This window comes from Coptis chinensis, chromosome 4 (assembly GCF_015680905.1).
Source record: "Coptis chinensis isolate HL-2020 chromosome 4, ASM1568090v1, whole genome shotgun sequence".
NCBI classification, from domain to species: domain Eukaryota; kingdom Viridiplantae; phylum Streptophyta; class Magnoliopsida; order Ranunculales; family Ranunculaceae; genus Coptis; species Coptis chinensis.
The window spans coordinates 56,316,508-56,332,068 of record NC_141459.1 but is presented as its reverse complement, the minus strand read 5'-3'; the positions used below and the strand labels follow the sequence as shown (position 1 = coordinate 56,332,068).

The window sequence follows — 15,561 nt, the reverse complement described above, 5'->3', positions numbered from 1 at the left end:
CTCAATTATATTCCCAAACTAGCTTCTTGCGGCATTTTCATAATACTAGTATCATCAAAATTAACATATAACCCTTTACTGGCTTGACCATAGTGCATTTTATTCACATTATAATACCCCAACTCCTCCACCATTGATTTTAAATCAAAATATCCAAACCTATCCGGATCAATATTGTCCAAGCACTCTATCCTACCACCAAGGTAACGAAGTGCGGACTAGTAACAAATGAACCCCCATGATGGAGATTAATTACAACTGTTTCCACTGCAGTAATTTAGCAACAATATATCAATAATATAACAACAATCATAGTATAATATTCATGTATAATAGCCGACAACAATATAAAAAACATTAACTTAAGAATAAAAAACATTAACTTACTTTAATATGGACTAGATTCCTGATTGCCAGCAAAGAAGGTTAAGGTTTTCTGTGTTTTATATAGGTTAGGGTTTGTGTGAATTAGACAATTTAATCTTAAAGACAACAAATTTTGGTCAATTAGGTTTTTGATGAAATCTCCAATTTTTGGGCGCTAATCAAAAGAGAGGGAAAAGTTAAGAGGGAAAATGCGGGAAATGCTTGTTGGCTATTCAGCTTGTGTGGCAAATGTAAACACACGTTTTTTATAATAAATAAAATGGCATGTCTCCACATAGGATTATAAAACCTCCAAATTTGGCCACGTCGTCCAGTGATTTTGGCGGAATATTTGCCCAGGTCGCAACCTGAATTTTTTTTGATAGTACAATGTAGTTTAGTGCCTAGAAAATTGTATAGTATTCAAAGTGCAAAAACATGTATAGTACGTTGTATACTATGCCAATTAAGTGTATACCCCAACATTTATGATAAAAATGTCCTTGAAAGCCATAAGGACATGGAGAACTTCAGAGTATAGTTGTCTTCTGCATTCAACAACTTAGGCATTTTATGCGCAGTATAAATAAGAGACGTGATATTGTAATAACTACAACAATGAAATGAATGTCTCAATTAATAATCACCGCTCGGCGTCGTTAAATCATTTGACCCTAAATTAGAAAGCCGAACTTCTGTATTTGGAGATGTTTCCAATTTCTATATGGAATGGAAGTGAGGTTTCCAGAATTTTAGCGACTTCCGTTCGTTTTGGAATTTGAGTTGTTTCCAAATTCGAATACAACTCCCGGTCCGATAAAATTTCCTTTATAAAGTACGGTATCGGTTGTTTTGTATTATATTATGATATGATGAGTTTATGGAGGGAAGAGAGTTGAAGCAAAGCAATCTATTTGAAGCAAATTAAGGTTGATTAAAAGGTATTCTGCAGACAAAAAAGTAGTTGTTGTTGTTGAGTTTTACCACAAGAAGTTTGTCCCTCGATGAAGTGGGGTTGTATAGTTCCTATTTTTGGGGATGAGTTGCTCAGACCTCGCATCCAAGTTTGCCGTCCAAGATCAAAACTGATCAAAACTGGAGACAGATACCACAATTCGAGTATGTGGCCGTTGAGAAAGCAGCATCTCAATTCGTAAGTGGTTTTGGTGTAATATACTATCTAGCTCTCAAGACCAACTGCGATGGTGGGAATAATATCCTCTCCTTCACGACCTCTGTGCGGGAGAAGGAGGACTTCATGGAGTCGGTTGGACTTCATTACATCTCTGAAGAGGATGAAGCACCACCTCGACTTCCATTATTGATCAGGCCCGAAATCAATAACGCCGCGGAGTTTGGCCTGGAACATCACAATAGCGAAAACCGTACGCATCTCAAGTTATTAGATGTTGTGGATCACCTTGGTGTCTGCAAGTGGAGATTATTGTACCTATTCTCTCACTCTCCTAGCACACGACGAAGATCAAGGGAAGCATGGGCTCTTTGAATTAAAGGTAGAGGAAGGACTTTTGGACAACTTCATGGAGTCAACAGGTGTGTCCGCCCTACACTTTTCCAGGTTGGATCTCACTAGGGTTACTATACGATGCGAGAAGGACGTTTACCAGTATATTTGGAATTCCCAACACTTACTATCCTAACCTGATGAAAACTGAGATCTCTAAGGCACAAACGCCCGATAGCATTCCTGACTGGATCTCATCTGGATTACTAAGCAATAAGCGCGCCATATTCCGACATCCAGACTCATGGTTAATCAATCTGATGAAAAACATGTACTCCCTACGCCGCCGGATTCCAAAAGTTGCTTTATCCCTTGGTGAACAGGGAACAAGGAATAAGGAACAACGGACGTGTTGATTCCATATCTAAGTCAGAACAATAACATTGCCGGTGTCAAATCTGAAGTACTTCTTGCACTTGCGGAACAGTTGGGGGAATGGATTACGCACCTGTTTTGCTTCCACTTTAGACTCTCTGCAAACTTGAGGAACCCTATGTTAGGGATAAAGCTGTGGGTTCATTATGTCAAATCGGGGTGCAGATGAACCAAACCGATTTGCTTATTAGTTTTATTCCTCTTGTAAAGAGACTTGCTGCTAAGTGCTAACTATGTGTTTCCAGGTAGAATGTCTTCGTGTGGGCTCTTTCACATTGCTTATGCACGTGCGCCAGAGAATTTGAAAACAGAATTAGAGTTGATATTTTGCAAGTTGTCTCGAGATGACATGCTTGTGGTTAGGAGATCTGCTGCTCTAAATTTAAATAAGTTTGTTGCTACCGTCAAGCCTTCCCATCTAACGATTCACATCACATCGACATTTAAAGTTTTTAGTTTTTTACCCAGGCTGATCAAGCCTCTATTCGCCTCTCCGTGGTTGAGGGTTGCACAATACTTGGAAAACTTTTGGGGCCAAAGGATTGTGTAACACACTTTCTCCCTTTCATTCTCAAACTCTCTCAGGACAAGTTTTGGCGAGTTCGTCGCATGGTTGCTAATCAACTAATCGAGCTTTGTGAGGCAGCGGGGCCTGAACCTACCAGGGCAGACCTGCTTCCCACATATGTTTGTCTACTTCGAGACAACAATGAGGAAGTTCGTGTTGCTGCTATAGAAATCATAACTAAATTGTGCAAGAGCTTGAACCCAGAACTTGCATCTCAACATATACTTCCATGTATAAAGGACCTGTCGTCTGATTTCTCTCCACATGTTCGTGCTGCTTTGTCTTCGGAGATAATGGGTTCGGCGCCAATTACGGGAAAGGACACCACTATTGAGCAACTTCTTCCGGTCGTTCTTTCCCTGCTAAAAGATGAATGCCCTTGAATGCCCTTCTGCAGGTTAAATATAATTAGCAAGCTTAACCAACTGAACCAAGTGTAAAGGCGTGATTTAGCTTTCCTTTACATATACAGTTGAATGGGAACTGGAATGGATTATTATAGGGACCGAGTTCGGCTTAGGAGCGAACTGCCTACGTATCTTGCTCTTGATTATGAGGGGAGAGAAGAATCAGGTATGGTGTAGTTCATAGGAGGGGTATTTATAGATGTTGAGAATGAATCCTCACCCACCACGTGTAAAGTGCATCACAATCGTGGGGTGTAGATAAGGGATGCGTGCGAGAACTGTCTTTATAGGTCTGCTGTGATGATGAGGATTAGTAGTCTGGGCAAGTAGCTTGTTAAAAGATGCTAGTGGGCGTTGATTTGTGTACATGCATCTATGTTCATGATTACTTCTAGAAGGTAAGCTGAGTCACGTTATAACTTGATTTGCGTGCTGGCGCGAACTGTGCTGGAACGTTCTCTTAGCTTATAGACGCGATCTGATTCCCCAGGTCGGTGTGGTATTTCTATCATCTTTTGATGGCCACCGATATCTCTCAAGGAGGATATCACTCCTTTACCACGGCCCCTCCTCGGTAGAGGGCGTCTTTGGTCGGAAGCAACTTGGTCGAGAAAAAACAAGCGTGTTGATCATGCTAGATGTGGAAATATCGAACGAGCTGGGGAGAACGATTTGTGTTATCCTATGATCTGGTGGGCGTAGATGTTCGACACGTGTTCGGCACGTGAGAGGATCTGAGCAATTGCAGAGAAAACGTGTTGCCCCGTTTTTTCGGGATTTGAAAAGACAGGACAGTTTGTTGGAAGTCGGGCTAGCTAGGGCTAAATCATGATGCCTTGGAACCGGAGGGGCGGTTGTTCAAAGATTACACTGGTTTTTTGAAACATCACTTTGCTGCTTCGCCTTATAGAAGACACTTCACTATAGCAACAACTTTCAGGTTACTTTTCTGCAATTGTTGAACTCCTGCTTCTTGCTTCGTGCTTAGTCTCTGTTCTAGAGTTGTTAGGACGTTTGATTAGTTACTAGTGGCTAGAAACTGTTAGGGCTAAATGAGAGATGTCTGACTCAGATGATACGCGATCTCATTAGGTTCGCAAAGTTTCTCTTGGTTGGGATGATGAGGAGGAAGAGAAAGATGAGTCGGTGTGTGGGGTGAGTGAGGGTGGTGATGAAGATAAGGCAGTTGAGGAGGCTGGAAGTGGGAAATATGAGGCTCGATCTGCGTCTATGGTTGCTGAAGCTAGCACCTCAGGTCGCCGTGAGAGGTCGTCTTCTAGCTTGGTCGGACGGATCGCTTTTGAGGGCATTCCCATTTAAGAAAAACATGGGATAGGGTAAAACGGAAATCCATGAGCCTGACTAATACGCACGGGTCTTTAACGATCAGATACCCTCCAACGGGGGTTATATTCCGTGAGGAGGCAAAGGCGGCTTAATCTAACGATCCCAATTTCTAAACCGGTTTGCCGGTTTTGAACCGTGGGGCAAAGCGCTTCCGGTTTAATGGGTAACACCTGCGTTTGTTTAAGGTGTTCAATCTTTTGACGCAGCGCGGTGAATACCGTGATGGGTCGCCGATGTCATTGAGCACTACTTGGTAAAAAGCGATCCGCGGGTGGAACTTCAAACAAACACGAAGCTCTGAGAAAGTGTGATAGATGGTGTTCTGAGCAATGAAATGTCTTGGGATAAAAGACCGTTGTTGTTTGTTGGGAACTTCTGTGCTAGGGGGTTTAGTGTGGAGAATAGAGTATGCGACTTTACTGGTGGGTAGCAGTACTGTATTTGAGTATTCCGATCTTGCCTTGAATGACCTTTGCATTAACGTCTTTATCTTGTTATCTTTGCAGATCTTGCTCTAGAGAAGGAAACTAATCGGCAGGAGATTGAGAGGTTCGCACGGTTGAGCCGAGCTGAGAAGCGGGCGAAATTGCCAGAGGTCGCGCATTTCTTTAAGGAATGAGGAGGGCCCGCAATTAGGGAGAAAAGGGTAGCGCAGAAGACAAGGGCGCGAGGTAAGGTGACAGGGGGAGCATTAAGGAAGCCTGCGATGGAGAAGTGCACGAGTGACCTGGTGACGAGGGAAGATAAGAATCGAGGTCGCTCGGGCGGCGACTAATATCCGGGGTTTGGGGTTGGGGAGGGGTGAGGAGGACGCTCCTTACGACATGGATGATAGCTTTTTTGAGATTCCTGAGCCCACTTGCTTACCCAAGAGGAAGGATAATGATGCTTGGTAAAACACACATTTATACACGTTTTGGTTTTCAGTTACTTATTTTCTTAAGTCCGAGGTCCACAGTCCAAAGTCCGAAGTCCGAAGTCCAAAGACCCAAGTCCAAAGTCAAATTCCAACGTCCGGTATAGTCGTAATGCGTTTTAGTCAAGTTACCTTACTCACGAGGTTTAGTAGGATAGGTCGAACGGCCCAAACCTTAGGGGCTCGGATAGGTTCACAACCGGAATTACAACTTTTTAGTGAGTAGGATTTTTAGATTTTTTTTTTAATTGGTTTAATAAATTTTACGGTAATGCAATTAATGTAAATTACTACGGTGATTTTTATGTAGGTAAAACAAAGGTGGAGAAACAGGGGAGAGTTAATCATGCTCATGCAAAAATCGTTTTCAACGGTTTTACTATTACATCACTACATCTCTTTTTCGCCTCGTGTTCGGGAGACGGCGCCGAGTATTGATCCCTAGTGCATGCCCACATCTCTAGGTCGCATTTCACTAGCATAAGGAATTTCAATAATATCTCATCTCCGTATATTATTTCAGCTCCCCGGTTCGATTTCACATCGGTTGATTAGAGTAAATAAATCCCCGAGCATCGGCCATTCAACTTTGTACAATCCTCGATCATTTTGGGAATATCAAATCTAAGCCTAATTCCTAAGTAGTGACTCTAGAATATTAAAGAAATCAATCCGATTTTTCACGCGAAAAGATAACCCTTCCCGGTGGGGAATTAGCTCATGGTCATAGAAGGAATAATAAAACTTGTTGTAATTAAGTAAATAAATAATTGAATTAAAAATAGAAAAGAAATGACCGGGGTAAAATAAAGCATTAAATGGCATAATGTAAACCTTGAAAAAAATCTAACTAATGAAAGCATTAATATCTTTGATAATAATGAAGGCGACCCCTCATATATATAGGTCGAGACCGAAGACGGTTTAATTTGATGTTGTTTGTTTGCTAATTGAGTTTTCAAAACTTTGAGAAAGGCCAAGATTCAAGAAGACGGCCTTTGTAAAGCCTCGGCAAAAGATGAAAAGTCAAAGTCCACGCAAAGTAAACAAGGCTCTTTAGACTCAGACTCAGAATTGGGCCTACCTTATGTCAAAACGACTGGCCGGAAAGAGTTTCCAATGGTCCAAGCCTTGACCCAATCAGAAGAGTAGAAGTGACGAAAAGTCTGTTGAAGGAACTGCAGCTGAAGAGGCCTTTTGGATCGAAGATCGGGTTTGGGCCCGATTCTCTCGCCCAAAACATGGCTCCAAGCCCATGCACGATTTTGATCTGATGTATAAAACAAAAGCTTAGCTCTTTGTTAATGGTAGCTAGTTAGACCTAAATTAAGATATAGAATTCTAGATCTAGTTTTATTAATTAATTAAGTGTTAGTTCCATTTCAATTCGCTTTAGATTAAATTCTTGAATCATTGTTCTTGATTGATTAGATTAATAAAATAGTTAGTTTGTCAATTTCAATTTGGTTATTTCCATTCTAGATCTAATTTCAATTTTGTTCTTACTTCATTCCAGCCATTAAATTAGATTCATTATTGTTAGATTAAGTAAATTTCAATCTTGATATTATGTTTAGTTATAATAATACGGGAAATGTTAGTTTGATGAATCAAGGCTAAAACCTCCATTGGAGGGGTTGACGCCTTGATGAAAACTTAGTGGTTAGTATAGAATTGGTTGTAGAATCTATTCCACTCTAGAAGGTCGTGGTTTCGCCATGAGAATGGGTGGACGACCCTCACATGCTAGTTAGTATCCGTAGAATGCCATGAACACTGATTAGAACTCAAATTTCTCACCGAAGAACGGAGAATCGAGATACAACATTCTACGCCAGGGTCGTTAAGTGGATTCGAGGTGGATTCAATTCCCCTAATTTATTTATCTAGATTCAAACAAACGATTCGTGAGCTCTCCTCGTGATTTAACTTTAGTTTATATTTTATCTTGTTACTTATTATATCTCGTTAGTTAATTTAACGCCGCCTTGTTAGCATAACATTTCAGAAAGCCTCATCGACTTAAGACTGATTTCTTAGACTTAGAAAACAATCCATGCTAGGGAACTAGGAGTGAACGAACTTCCTACTCCACTTTGTGCAATTTGCATCGAGAGAGAAGCTTTGATAATTGAGATAGTAAAAGATTAGTTTTAGTTTACTTCACGCTTTGAATTCATCGCTCATTTCAGAGGTAGACTATACATTTTACAAGTTATCAAAATGCGCTGCCATCTTAGTTACACTTTAGCATTGTTTTCATAGTAGAAGTAGTCATTTTTAAGTCCCATTAAACCCACCCACCCTTTGTTTGTTTCATACCGTCGGTTGCCCATTTCAAATTTTGACAAATTCCACGGTAAAATACACGGAGCCACCAGCCAAGGAGAGGACCCGCCAGCTAAGCATCGGAATTTTATCTACCACCGAAATGCCGGCCGCTTCATAACAAGCGCGACCCGCCAAACACTGAACTCGACTTCATTGACCGAAATGACCCTTACTCTGAAAACGACCGCCTCTAAAAACACCGTAATCTGAAAATTACCGAGGCCGGCCAGAGCCAAAGTTAAAATTTCCGGATTTCCACAGTTTTTGATTCAAATTTTGATCTTTCATATTTTTCGTGTTCTAATCTCTTATATACACCTAACACGCCATACACAAGACGCTATTCATAAGCCAAGCAAGGACGAATCGTATTCCTTTCTTCCATACCTCGTGATTTCCAAAGCAGAGGTTTTCTACTAGTATATCGTAATTGTTTGGAGTGTTGCATGTTTAGTTAAGCTCAACTTAGTCTTGCATGAGATTAAGGTCCGGCCTAACAAAACAACAAACGAATTACACGGCAACAAACAAGTCTATCTAGTACACCACCCACCTTACACCTCTAACTACTATCACACACACCATACCCCATATAATGGCTTTAAAAGAGAGACTCCTCTCCGACTTTTACAAAGCCTTGAGCGATAGCCCTAAATCGCGCATCGCTCTAGCAGATCTATGGGGATTTTCAATCCCCAAACATATTTAATTTGTATTACCCGCTTTTCATGGGTTAGCCCATGAAAACCTTTATCAAAGACATTACGCAGGGGATCAACAAGTCCTTACAACATTCCATCATCCCACGGTAGGTGCGGAACAAATTAAACCGATGGTATTCCCTTTCACATTAGTTGATAAAGGCTGCCTTGGTTAACTGCCCTGCTTCTATTCTCTGGGACTCGTGGGCTAAACTTGTTCACCGCTTATGGAACATTTTACCCACCCCTAAAGACGGATGAAATGCTTTCCAAGATTCATTTTTTCCGGCTGTATCCTCATGAATCATTTTCGAGTCATGGAATCGCTTTCACCGATCTCCTTATAGAGGTCCACATCATAACTTAGCGAAAGACACGTTAGTTCGTGGCTTTTTTCAAAGGTCTTCTACACCACCATAAAGAAGTCCTCGACATAATGAATGGGGTAGTTTCCTAAGTAAAAGAGCCTCCTGAGGCTTACAAATTTTAGAAGACCAAACTAAACGGAATAATAATTGGGGGTAGTGATGATATCCCCCGGCCAGCTAGTTCTTCTTCAACAAGAAAGGCCGGGTATATGTTTGAGAAGAAAACCCATCCGTAACTTAAAAATCTAATCAATCTCTAACTAAAAAAGTAGAGGCTATTTCTGCTTCAACAAAAAGCCTATCCCCCGGCCATGAATGTAAACTCCAACCCATGTAATTTCGTGTTGAGTCCAGAGCACCCTCGACGATTATTGTCCCTCTAGCTTATGAACAACAACCACCGTAACAAGATAATGTTTACTCTATTAATAACTATCCTATTCCTAACTTTAGACAACATCCCAACTTCAGTGAGAAATAATCAACAAGTAAAGACACCTCCGTGGTACAATAATCAAAACGTTAGGCAAGCAAACAATTATAACCAAGCTCCACCTAGGCAAGGACAAGGACAAGGACAAGGTCAAGGGAATTATAATAATTATAACAACCAAGCTTAAACTTCACCATACAAGGTCAAGCACAAGGTCAGAATAATTATAATAATTATAATACCAATAGAGGTATCGTTCCTAAGTAATAATAATAACTATCACAACCCACCCATAAATAATCAACGAGAGATAGTTCCAAACACACCACCCGTGACTACTACACCTACACAACCGGATCGTGATCGACGCCTTTTATACAAGTTACCCAACAACTTTTCCGCATAATGACTCAATCAAACCAACAGATTTTACAATCCATAAATCGGGCATACAACAGTTAGCCCAAGCGAAAGCCCAACCAAAAGGCGTGTTTCCGTGACAAAGCAATACCAAACCCTAAAACAAAGAACACAGCCTTTGAGGTAAACGATAATTCTAGTACGGAAACTACAATCGTAGGTGACCTAAAATGCCATCACCACTCTCCGCTCGAAGAGTGGTTGATAACAAAGTAACTACGCCTATAGTTACCCCATCCGTAATCCCTACACCGGATATCGAACTAGATACCGCAATAGAAACCCAGGAGCCTACCACGGTAGAGGTACCAGCTTAAATCACAACCAAAGAAACCGAAAAGCCAAGGTTACACAGCAAGTAGAGCCATATGCGAAATATAGAGCTTAAACCACCGCCTCAAAAATTAGCCATGCTAACCAGGATACAAACTTTGAGGAAATTAGGAACGCTTTCAAGAATCTAACGATAAACCTTCCTTTTCTCGGCTATTAAAAAAGCTACCTAACCACGCTAAGTTTCTTAAAGAGTTGTGCACTACTAGGCGTAAGACCAATATACCTAAAGACGCTTTTTAACTGAATCAGCCCCAACTTTATCCGAAAATAATGGAATTGTTAAGTACAAGGACCCCGGTCGCCCCATCAGAAAATGCACCTTAGAGATTCCCACACGACGACCGCCTTTATTAGACCTCGGGAGAGTTTTAACTTACTCCCGTATTACTTGTATAAACAAATAGGTCTCACAGAAATGCAACCTACAAAAATAACGCTTGCAATTAGCGGACAGTCAATTAAGTATCCTAAAGGTGTAGTGGAAAACGCGCTTGTTAAGGTTCGTGGATTTCTACTATCCCGGCTGATTTTGTTATCCTCGATATAGAAGTCGCTAATGACTCGTAGACCGATCATCTTAGGATGCCCTTCTTGGCAACCGCCAACGCGCTTTATAAATTGTCGCGATGGAAAGATGTCTTTATCTTTTGGCCATCTTTTCCGCCGAGGTAAATGTTTTTAAAATGATGAAACAGCTACCGATTCGTCGTAGATGGGGAGGTTAGCATGATTGAGAGTTTAGCTCAAGATTATTTTTACAACACGGTTTCCTGAAAACAATATGTACAAATTCCTTACTTTTGGAACTTCAGATTTTGTAAATGACTCCTACTTAGAGGAAGTCAACACCATCCCCGAGTCCACACCAATTGTAGACCCATCGGTTGCTCCAAATATCGATACGAAGACTTGCTACCTAAGCAAGTCTTCATTACGCTAAAGATAAGGACACTTATGAAACATCAATGGACATTCCGGCCCACACCAACGCTTTTAAACCTCTTCCCCGAGTTAAAATATATTCAACTTGATCCGGATGGTAGTCACCCGATAATTATATCTTCTCTCTCAAGTAACTAAGGATGAAGAGACATGTTTAATAAGGGTGATTAGGGAACATCGGTCTGCGATTGGTTGGTCCCTAGCCGACATTAAGGAATTGACCCTAATGTTTGCACTCATCGTATCCATTTGAGGATAACGCCAAGACTTCTCGCGAACCTCGCCCGCTTTGAACCCCGCCATGAAAGAGGTGGTTAGGGAAGAAGTCTTGCGATTACACCGATCGCGGTATTATATACCCAATCTCCGATAGCGAATGGGTAAGTCCCATTCATGTAGTTCCTAAGAAATCGGGAGTTACCATGGTATGTAACGGGAAGGGTGACTATGTTGTCACCAAGGTCCTATGAAATGGAGAATCAGTATTGATTGACAGACGCTTAAATGCTATGACACGAAAAGGATCACTTTCCTTTACCATTTATAGATCGATGCTAGAACGCCTAGCTGGTCATGCCTTTTATTGTTTTCTCGATGGCTACTCCGCTATTTCCAGATTATTATTGATATTGATGACCAAGAAAAGATAACCTTCACATGTCCCTTCTAACATATGCCTATAAACGAATGCCTTTTGGCCTTTGTAATGCCCCCTAGTACCTTCCAAATATGCTTCCATACATTTAGTGACATGGTAGAAGCTTTATGGAAGTGTTCATGGATGATTTTTCTATCTATGGAGACTCCTTTATAGAATGCTTGTCTAACCTTTGTCTAAGGTCTTGACACGCGTGAAGAAAAGAGCCTCGCTTTTAAATTGGGAAAAGTGTCATTTCATGGTCAAAAAGTGGCATAGTACTAGGTCATATTGTATCTAGTGATGGCATCAAGTAGATAAAGCCAAACTAGATAAGATAGCTTAATTTACCTAAACCACGGACCGTCCGTGAGATTAGAGCCTTTCTAGGCCATGCAGGTTTTATAGGCGTTTCATTAAAGATTTTTCAAAATAGCTAGGCCTTTAACTAACCTTTTGAAGGATGCAATCTTTGATTTTAATTTTAACTGTAAACAGGCTTTTGAAACCTTAAAAAAGCCGTCTAACCATCGCACCTATTATACAGCCTCCCCGATTGGTCTAAACCTTCGAACTCATGTGTGATGCTAGTGACTATGCGGTTGGTGCCGTCTTGGGATAGAAACTAGATAATAAGTCCATCATTATTTATTATGCTAGTAAAACATTAAACGATGCTCAACGGAATTATTCAACTACTGAAAAAAGAATTCTTAGTCATCATTTATGCTTTAGATAAGTTTCGTCCTTATTTGGTTGGTTCTAAAACTTTAGTTTACACGGACCATGCAAGCCACCATAGGTACCTTCTTGCAAAGAAGGATGCTAAGCAGAGATTAATCCGATGGATTCTTCTCCTGCAAGAGTTCACATTAGAAATAAAGGACAAAAGAGGGGTCGAAAACGTAGTTGCCGACCACTTATCTAGACTTACAAATGACGATAGTAGTGATTCTGAGTCCATACCGGACTCTTTTCCTGATGAGCATCTGTATGCTATTTTTTCATCACCATGGTATGCGGACATCGTAAATTATTTAGCGGCTGATGTTATGCCTTATAATTGGACAAGAAATGAACGTAAGAAGTTCTTGGCCAGAGTCAAGTTATACTACTGGGATGAGCCCTACCTTTTTAAGTATTGTGCGGATCAGATTATTCGTCGTTGCATTCCCCAGTGGGAATATAATGAAGTTCTATCGTTCTGCCATGACAAAGAGTGTGGTGGCCACTTTAGTGGAATGAAAACAGCCGCTAAAGTTCTTCAATGTGGATTTTATTGGCCTACCCTTTTTAAGGATGCCCAAGTGCATTGCAAGACGTGTATTCGTTGCCAACAACTTGGGCGAATCACGAAGCGTAATATGATGCCATTAAATCCAATCTTGATAGTAGAAATTTTGATGTTTGGGGTATTGATTTCATGGGCCCTTTCCCTGTTTCCCACAGTTATATTTATATTCTAGTTGCCGGGACTACGGTCTAAATGGATAGAGGCCCTAGCTTGCCGTGTAGCAATGACCATAAGACCGTTGTATTTTTATTAAAGAATATATTTTCTGTCGGTTTGGCATTCCTAAAGCCATCATTAGTGATGGTGGAACACATTTTGCAACAGAAGTTGTTGCATCCCTAGTGAAAAAGTATGGAGTTACACACAAAGTAGCAACTCCTTATCATCCACAAACTAGCGGCCAAGTAGAAGTTTCTAATAGGGAAATCAAAAGATTTTAGAAACAACAAGAACCCCGATAGGAAAGATCGGTCGGCGCTGCCTATCGGATGCCTTATGGGCGATAGAACTGCTTTCAAAACTCCTATAGGTATGTCTCCCTTTAGACTTGTATTTGGGAAACCATGTCATTTGCCCGTTGAATTAGAGCACCGCGTGCTCGTGGGCTATGAAAAGCCTTAACTACAATATTGATGAGGCGGGTGTCAAACGAAGTTACAATTAAATGAGCTTGAAGAAATCCGTGGCGATTCTTACGATCTCGCTAAGGATTATAAAGCTAACATGAAACGTGTTCATGATAAGCATATCTTAGCAGCAAAGAGTTTGTGGTCGGACAAAAGGTTTTGCTTTACAACTCCCGCCTACATATTTTCCCCGGAAACTAAAACCCGTTGGTCCGGTCCTTTTCTCGTTATCAAGTCACCCCTTACGGGCAATTACCTTGGTAAATCCCAAGGACAACAAGTACCTTTCAAGTTAACGGTCAACGATTAAAACATTTTCACTTAACTTTTGTCCCCTCGATATAGAGGAAGTCCTTTTACAGGGACCCTATATATGAGGAATGACCCTTGTCATTGGTGTACTTCCTTTCACTTCCATTTAATGGTAAGTGCACCATTAAGGTAACCGGGCCCTCCCTATGGAGTGTGTGGCTGTAAGTACCGGATCCTAAGTCCACGGTTCACATAGTTCACGATTTCCACTCTTGCATGTTTTCTCGGATTTTTGAGTCATGTTTCCCTATGGTGTGAATTATGTCTTTATTTGCTTATTGTTTTTACCAAAAAATAAAAAAATAAAAAAAAAATAATTGTTTTCATTTTTAGATATAGATATATATCTAAACCCAGAGAACTAGCAATCCAACAAGTCTGGGGAATTTGACTTTAAACGACCCATGTTAAAACGAATTTTGTGTTTAAAAATTTGTTTGGGGGTGGGAAATCAGTCTTTCCATCCGGATTGCTTGAACTTTCTATTTGTGTTGCTTAGGTCCATTAGTATAGTTCATTGGGGTTGACGTCATCTAATTTAGTGTTCATTCGTTCGCATAACTTACGTCTTGCACGCACTTCGAGGCGTTTTCCACTATCTTATATGTCACCCACGGTCGGAATAGAGTAGTTTATGGATCATTGGATTGGAAATTCTCTCCTGATCATTTCCATATCTCATTCGCAAAAATCGGACCGATAACGGCGGGAAATATAGTTTGAAGTAAGCTAAAAATCGACGAAAGTCGAAAAATCGAATGGGCTTTGGGCCCAACTCGCACAAGACCTACAGCCATACCACCATCCTCCAAAACTTAATCGCACTTCATCTTCTCAAACCGACTTTCACTAATTAAACCCTAGCAACCAAAAATTCAAAAATAAATAAATAAAAATAAAAATAGAATACATCAAAATAGAAACACCACCCACGCCCTTTGTGAAACACCAACACAATCTCCAACCGTTTCCACCAAGAAAACACCCACCAATTCAAGTTTTAAAACCTGCCACCGTACCTACCATAACCACCACCATTGTGTTTAGTTGGTTTCCATCAAACTTGCATCCACCACCATCTACAAACCCCAAATCAGTTGAAACTTCAATGGCGCTACGACGAAGAATGTTGCCGGAGCATGCGTTTGAGGCAGACCATTTCGCACCATTTTACGACGCCAATATGATTAAGAGGGATTGGAACAGACTGCGGTATTCGACAGAGGAGTTCTATCACTATGAGTTGGTAGAACAGTTTTATAAGAAACGAAATTGGAGGGAAATAGGATTTTCATTAGGATAGCGAGGAACGAGGAGGGAAGTAACGAGACGCTTGTTGGTCGAGCTATTAGGAATCACGCAGAACCAACCTAGATACGACCCATTCAGAATCCCAAATACTGCAGTTCCTGCTTTGATGAAAGATACGGTCATAGAGGGTGAATACAATACGATATCTCATTCGTTAAGCGGGACGACCACGAAACCAATCAACCGGCCGTGGCTCGGTGGATTGGTAGGAACGCCCTCGGAAAGACAAAGTCACGCATCGGACTTCGGTAATCCGCGCTCTCTCTGGATTTTGCAAACAAATGAGTGTAATTTCTGCATCCTCGATTTAATTTTGAATGTGATTAGAGGAGTGGGAAAGAGCATG

At 40.9% G+C, this 15,561-nt stretch overlaps 1 pseudogene; it reads left to right on the top strand.

Moving 5' to 3' along the window:
• The first annotated feature begins 1,889 nt into the window (after positions 1–1,889).
• LOC147504087 (protein phosphatase PP2A regulatory subunit A-like) lies at positions 1,890–3,274 on the top strand (annotated as a pseudogene).
• The last annotated feature ends 12,287 nt before the right edge of the window (positions 3,275–15,561 follow it).